Source organism: Cynara cardunculus, unplaced genomic scaffold (assembly GCF_001531365.2).
Source record: "Cynara cardunculus var. scolymus isolate 2C unplaced genomic scaffold, CcrdV1 Un_Scaffold_1815, whole genome shotgun sequence".
Lineage (NCBI taxonomy): Eukaryota > Viridiplantae > Streptophyta > Magnoliopsida > Asterales > Asteraceae > Cynara > Cynara cardunculus.
This window is the reverse complement of record NW_020200882.1, coordinates 60359-68698: the sequence shown is the minus strand read 5'-3', so window position 1 is coordinate 68698 and position 8340 is coordinate 60359.

Below are 8340 nucleotides of genomic sequence, written 5' to 3'. Positions count from 1 at the left end.
CTATTTTGTTAGTAAATGAAGTTGTGATGACCTGATGGGTTTGAAGCCATTAATCAAATGACAAAAAAAAGACATGTGTAGATTTCTTCTTTACGGAATTGTCTTAATGCAAATTGACATCAGTACACTACTTTTTGAAATTTGACTTGCTCATTTTGTTGTTGCTTCTAAAGCTTGGTACTTGCAGAATTTTTAGCCATATGATATAGAAATTCTCTCTGTTGGATTGGACTTTATTAATAATTGCACAATTTTGAGCTTTGCTATTTGCATCTATAAGATCTTATACTTGTCCACTCTTAGGTTAGTTACTATTGTCAGAGTAAATCTTTATGTAGTCTACATATCATTCATACCTGTGGAAGATGTTATGGTCCTTATAGGAACTATCTGCATATTAGAAGGAGTAGTGTTTGATTCCTTTGTTTTTATTCCAAAGTAAATCCTTTGTTTTTATTCCAACTTTCACCCTTAGCTTTGTGTTTGATTCATGAAGGAGTAGCTTATACCTTCCTCTCAGCAAAGGACTTCAAAAAATGCGATCTCTAAATGGATATAACGATATAAAATTATAGAAAATTTGACTCATAAATACATAGAGCAAACCTTCTATATATAATCACTCTTTATCATATAATTCAATTTAAGGAACCTCTCTTAGGCCTTGTACAATTGATAAAAGCATGTTATTGTTTGTAGGAGGACAAGTGGTCCTACAAGGCATTCCGCAAAGGGGTAGTGGACTGCAAAAGAGGTATCCTCTTGCTATTGTCAAAAGAACCCTTCTAGACCTTGTATAAATTTTATGGAATGCTGAGTTTGTACTTCTTTACACTAACATTTTCAGAAGTGCAAATGAACATTGTTGCTCAACAATAATAAGCCAAAATATTGTGGTTATTGAGTTCTTTTTTTATTTCAAAAAGTATGTGTGTAAATGATGGTGTTCTTTTGTAGGCATGAGGTCGAGCTTGCTGCCACTGCGAGCCAACCACTTTGAGATGACAATGATAATGATGATGCTTTTGAATAGAGGAATTTGAGAAGGGTGGTGTTTTGGTTATGAATGATGTCTGAATGGAATGTTCATATTATGTTGGGTTGGGTGTTGAGTTTTGACAGCTCCCATTTTTCTCTTCTTTTTTGGTTCTACACATTTGGTCTTTTCTAAAGTTGTGATCCATTTCTTGGCATTTGAACCTGTGTTGGTAGGACAGTTTCATGCTGYAGTAGTAGTAGTAGGATGARCAATGTGCACTGATTCAGATTCAAGTCCAAACTATATTTCACTAAATGATATATAGTATAGTACCTATCCAACAACTCTCAACATGCATCATCACATGGAACACAATACACAAGGCAATCACATTTTAACTTGAAAGTTAGAAAATCAAAACATGTTATCTTTTGTTCATGATGAGTAACTGCAGAAGCTGCTCCTGTTTCTGTTTGAATTTGAAATAATAAATAAAAGATAATCATTGGTTTTTGGTTGTTTCCATTTCAGCTTATACTTATTGGATGTGTATGTTTGTGTGTGTTTAGATACAACAACAACATTAATTATTTTTAAAACACTTGTTCAAAACAACAAACTGCTCCTTATGTGTGCGTGTGTTTAGATACAGCTGCTATATATTAATCTGTTGTTTTTGGTTCTCTTATGCATACATATATTAATCTATCTTTTTTGGTTCTCTTAGGTGAATATGTGATGATCCTCTATATATACACACACATATATTAATCTGTCTCTACTGTGCCTGTTGTAATGGCTACAATAAAAACAATTTTCAAAAACCACACCAACACATTGTTCTATCTATGATGACCACTTGGTAAATTGCTATAAAGAATAACTTTATCCTAAACACAGTTGCTAAGGCAATGGTTGACACACCTGCACTGTCCCTGTTCACATAACCATATGTTGCTGTCATTTTTGGTTTTGTATATCCATGTTACTGTCCCTGTTCACAGGGTTGGTTTTATCACTTGGTTCAAAGGAGTAATAAGGTTGGAATGGTGGATTTGGGTCTGTTTTTGGTTGCTACTAGCCACTTTCTGTTTTTGGTTGCTGCTAGCCACTTTAATTGAAGTCATGTGTAGTATCATAATATGTGGGATATGTTGTTAACAATATCCATATTATTTATTAGAGGTCTTCTTCTTGACTATCTTTTGTGTATGATTTTTTTTGTTTCTTTCGTATCTTCTTTTTGGCTTTTGGCATCTTGTTGGTGGTTGATCTTTTGATCCTACCATATTGTATGCTTGGTCTCTTTTGTGGTACTTGGGCTGTTGATCTTTGATCTGGCCTACCTTTGTATCATAATGAGATCTTCTCTATATCTGGATTGTCTCTTTTGTGTTTTTTGTTTTGTATTTGTTTTAAAATGTCTTCTGTCCTTTGTGCATCTATCCATGACCAATTTAGATTTGGTGGTATAAGGTGGTATAAGCTGTTTAATATAATTCCTTTTCTGTCTTTGGAGGTATAATCCACCATCTACCCTATGTTTCTACAAATGGTCTTACAATTGTTTTGAAATCAATACTGGGAAAATGATATACTGTTGGGGCTGACTGTTGCAATGTTTTGACAGAAGTGTGTTGTGCCTAATTGATGGGTGGTGCATTTTCCAGACTTCCTTTGTGCATTGTGGAAGGAGTGGATTACAAATTTGTGCATTGAAATGGATGCAGCAGTATGGTATAGACACTGTTCGTTTGGTCAACAGTACAAAAATCCAATCTTGATCATTTGAGCAGCCACCATCTAACCTATGCTGTTTCAAATTGATTTTGAAATCAAATTTGGAGGAAAAGATGCCTTCTCAAAATATGCATTTATATTGATTTCGGCTTGGGACTCTATCTGGACCGAATGGTGCTTTACTCCCAATAGATGGTGTGTATGGGTACAATTCTTGTCGATGGTTGGATTGGCATTATTGGTATCGATTGCAATCTTCAAATACGATGGTCTTCTTGGAATGTTCTCATGATTGATTGCTTCTGCTTTGACGATGGAATGGTTGTGATTGATCGGTGCCCTAATTATGCAGATGTGCTTAGATGTCTATGCATATTCGTCGAGTTCGACTTGGGTGTGTATCGATTGCTGCCCTTCTTCGATGCCCTAATTGGTGGTGGGTAACGATTGCTACTTCCCGTCTTCAATGGATTGCTTATTCTTGTTGCATGTGGTTTGGTGTTCTTGCTTCCTCACTGCCATGTTTGTATGGTTCTGGTGTGGGTGCTGTTTGTTTTGCATTGATTTTGGGTTTGGCTCTCTCAACTCTCAAGTATGGATCGTTATTTGGGCTTCTGATTTTGTTTGGTTTTAAAAATGATTTGATTTGGGCTTGGGTCACTTTTGGTTGATGTTGGATGGATGGTCTTCATGGGCTCGCATTGATATTATGGGATGGACTCCCATTTGTGGTTTGTTGCTCTAATGTTGGGCCATTATTTGTTACAATGACAATAATGTGTTTGGTTTATTGATTTGGGCTCTAAATCTTTTTTGAAAGTGCATAAATGTATCATCAAGTAGGTACATCCGAACAATCCTTGATTTAACTTCATTTAGCAGAGCTTCAATTGAAAGTGCATAAATGTNATCATCAAGTAGGTACATCCGAACAATCCTTGATTTAACTTCATTTAGCAGAGCTTCAATTGAAAGTGCATAAATGTATCATCAAGTAGGTACATGACCAAAAGAAAATGATATATATATATATATATATCACAAATAAATTATTGAACTATTATATAATGAACAAGATCAAAGTTGATTTGAGATTTTGATTTTGAATAAATAATATTTTTTATATAATTCATTGTAGGAGGTTTTGTTTCCTCTCAAATCCTTCAACATCAGTTGTAGTAATTATGAGAAAAAAGTCTTATTTTCTTTGGCTTTTTTAATCTCAAATTCATGGTATAGTAGTGTTACTGAAATTTTGACAAGGTCTTTTTGTTTTTCAAAAAATATCAAATATAATAACAAAAAAATGATTATAAAAAGATGGTCTAAGTTATCAGACAGTCATTTTTTTGATAAAAATGAGTCTATGATTTGTCTAATTTACTATCCGTGGGTGAGCAATTGTCAACGTTTGACCAGTATGTGATAAAATCCTTCTCATTTTGATGACCAACTGAGGTCCTTGAATGCTACTAGATATTTTTCATATGTGAGGAGATTTTTCAAAGCTAACTTAGTAGCCGTACTAGCGGAAGGGCTTAAGTCCGTCTATCGTAGGATTCGAACTTGAGCAAAGTCGCTCCATCCTTTTGTCAATTCACTACACGTCTAGAGACTTTTCATCACATTAAATATTAACACCTTGCTCACCTGAATGTATGTGTTTATCTACCGGAATCAGTATTCTTACACGGGCAATTTTACGTGGCGTTGTCCAGAGGGATATCACGTGGCAATACGAATGTGTTAGTGAAGCCTGTGAAAAAATTCAATCATGTCAGAGTCTACATCTCAAACGTTGTCTATCAAGAAGTTTTACGTGATGAATAAGGTGTAATCAACAATTATATTATCACACATTTGGTACCATATGTTTCTATTAAAATCATTGCACCGTTTTTTGCAGAAAATATTTACGGATGAGTGCATCAGGAAAATTAAACAATAGTTTGGATATACGGATGAACATTATTTACAAATAATTGTATTTCTTTGTTCAATCAAGAATTTCAAGTTTTGCAATGAGTTCTCAGTATATGGGTTTAGAAACCCAATACGCGTTAAATTATTTTTCCATTCGATCTTGCTAATTCACCATATTAACCTTCAACTTTATATATTAGTTGATTTGCAACATAAACACACAAACTCATGATTCAAGGCTAAACTAATGTTTCAGAATTGTGATTTACCCGCGCTGCATCGCGCGGGTACACCACTAGTATATATATATATATATATATATGTGTGTGTGTGTATATATATATATATATATATATATATGGTTGGGTTCACGCGAGACCAATGGTTTTTCATGAGACCCGTAAGACCAATTTATATTCATTGATCAACTTTATAAGCTAATGATCTAATGATCTAATTGCACGGTGGCAAATTTGTGATTATTGAAAAGTCTAGTGATAATTTTGTGATTATGAATATTCAGATTATAGATCTAATCCAAGGGTTGAGAATTGGTCTTACGGGTCTCACGAAAAACCTTGGTCTCACATGATCCCAAGTCTATATATATATATATATATATGTATGTATGTATGTATGTATGTATGTATGTATGTATGTATGTATGTATGTATGTATATGTATATATATGTATGTAGGAGCCCATTCAAGGGAAAAACTGACTAGCTTTGTGATAACCGTAAGATCCAATCTCAACCACAAATAAATAGATAAATTAAGAAATTTATAATTGTGGTAATTTTGAATTAAAATTTTAATGCAATGACATTTTAGGTAATTTTTCTCATCTCTTCTCTCTACGTCCCCCGTCCTCCGGGATACCATTGTGATACCTAAAAATATTCACTCTGTTAAACAAAAGACACAGTGTGATACCCAAACACATATAAGATGCATTGTGATACCACTGTTACATTTCCCGATCGACCACACAGACGACCTGAGTGTGATATTCAAGCACATATAAGATGCATTATGATACCACTTTGGTATCACCGGAAGACGATGGCCGGGGGACGAAGAGGGAAGAGAGAAGATAGGAGAGAAAATACCTGAAATGTCCTTGCATTAAAATTTTAATTCAAAATTATCAAAATTATAAAATTTCTAATTTATCTATTAATTTATCCTCACGCTTATCACAAATTAATTAGTTTTCATTTAATTAAGGTTTTATGTATGTATATATACATACATACATACATGGTTAAACAAGTAATTAAATTTATTATAGTTTTTGAGAAACAACCTTTAATTATATGCAAAATGTCTTCTTGTTTTCCTTTTAAATTGCAAATGAATAAATAACATGACATGGGCGGCCTACTTGACCTAGTGGACGTGCATGTGCTTGCATACTCAAAAGAAGCAAGTTTGTATCTTAAAATCGTTAATCTAATCCACCCTAAGGAAAAACATAATCATCCTACGTAATTAAACAAGTTACAAATCCTTGACCTGTGCCCAAAAAGTGGCAAATTATACAGAGACGGTTAGTAACGGATTTAAGATTTTTATCGTATTGGTGTATTTTTAAAGTGTATTAAAGACACACGAAGTTATCTGATGTATCCTTAGAAAACTTTCAATGTTTCGATGAATTTTTTTAATATTTTGATCGAGTTCGAGAAACTTTTTTTTTCATTTTTTGGTTAATGTTCCTTTGTATTTTCTTATATACTGAAACACTCTTCAAAATTTAACATATGTATATCTCATACATAAAAATATTTTACTTACAAAAATCGGTTGACCCGAAAACAAGAAATCCTGTGGGGATTTCGTATGAAAGATCTGACCCTGATTATTAATTTATGGGAATAGTACAATAAAAACCAATGGACTTTCTTGTTTGGAATGATTAAGTCCTTGGACTTTTTTTTGGAACAAATAAGTCCTTGGACATTCCAAAATATGTTAAATAAGTTATTGGATAATTTTTTGGAACAAATAAGTCCTTGGATATTCCAAAATATGTTAAATAAGTCCTAGGACAATTTTTGGAACAAATAAGTCATTGAACATTCCAAAAAATGCTAAATAACTTCTTGGACAATTTTTGGAACAAACAAGTCCTTGAACAATCCAAAACATGTTAAATAACTTCTTGAACTTTTATAAAAYATGTTGGATACATTCTTATGACTTGTACAACTAGTTAAAGTGGTAAAATAGTGAAAAAAAATCCCGAAAAAACCCCAATGAACATTCATATTTTGACCGATAAAGTGGTAAAATAGTGAAAAAATCCGGAAATATATTTTGTCAGTGATTTTTTAAACTAAAAAAAATAAAAAAAATTATAAWATATATTATTTTTAATTAAAATAAATTTCACCAGTAATCTTTTTAAATCTTTTTTTAATTTAAAAAATCACATACATGATATATATATTTTTAATTAAAATAAATTTAATAATAATTATTTTTTTTTTGTTTGAAAAATCACTGACAGAATATATATTAATTTTAATTAAAATAAACTTTATCAAAAATCTTTTTAAATGTAATTATTTTTTTGTAAATGTAAGTACTTTTTTGTTATATTTGTTTAATTTTATAGATCTAAATACTTTTTGGTTCAAAAAATATTTAGGGGCTTAATCGTTCAAAATATGAATGTTCATTGGGTTTTTTTCCGGATTTTTTTTCACTATTTTACCACTTTAACTAGTTGTACAAGTCATAAGAATGTATCCAATATGTTTTATAAAAGTTCAAGAAGTTATTTAACATGTTTTGGATTGTTCAAGGACATATTTGTTCCAAAACTTGTCCAAGGAGTTATTTAACATTTTTTGGAATGTCCAAGGACTTATTTGTTCCAAAAATTGTCCAAGGACTTATTTAACATATTTTGGAATGTCCAAGTACTTATTTGTTCCAAAAAATTGTCCAATGACTTATTTAACATGTTTTGAAATGTCCAAAGACTTATTTGTTCCAAAAAAAAGTCTAAGGACTTAATCATTCCAAAAAAGAAAGTTCATTGGTTTTTATTGTACTTTTTTCTTAATTTATTATGTACTCAAAAGAAAAAAGAAAAAGAATAAAGAAAAAGAAAAAGAAGTAGAAGCATAGTTACGCCCCTTGTTAAAGTATTCATACTTTTGATTTGATATGGGGAGGGTGATGGCCGATAAATAAAATATAGAAAAGTGGCGGGGGAAATTGTGGAAAAAAAAAGTTTAATTAATTAATAAACCTTATCCAAGTTTAATCATATAGTCGTCATCTAGTGGTTACCACTAAAAACTACAATTAAATTTTACACAAGTTTACAAGCACCCTTAATGTCCTTTCTACGAGGTGAAAGAGTTTCATATAATTTTTTAATCCAAACTTTTTAATTTAATATGATTTTATGGTTTATGCTAGATTTAACAGATATTAAAAGAAAGCTATCTATATATGTAAAAAATTGGAGATGAAACACGGATGAAAGAAATATTAGAAGAATACTCGTGCAGTGCAGCGAGATACATCTCGATTTTAATGTTCTATTTTATTCTTTGTCTCTGTCGATGTTATAATACGATTTTATGTGTTTTAAAAAAAACAATAATGCTTTTATTTTTTAAATAAAATAGAAATTTGAAGATATCATGAAAATTTGAAAAAAAAAAAATATCAATGTT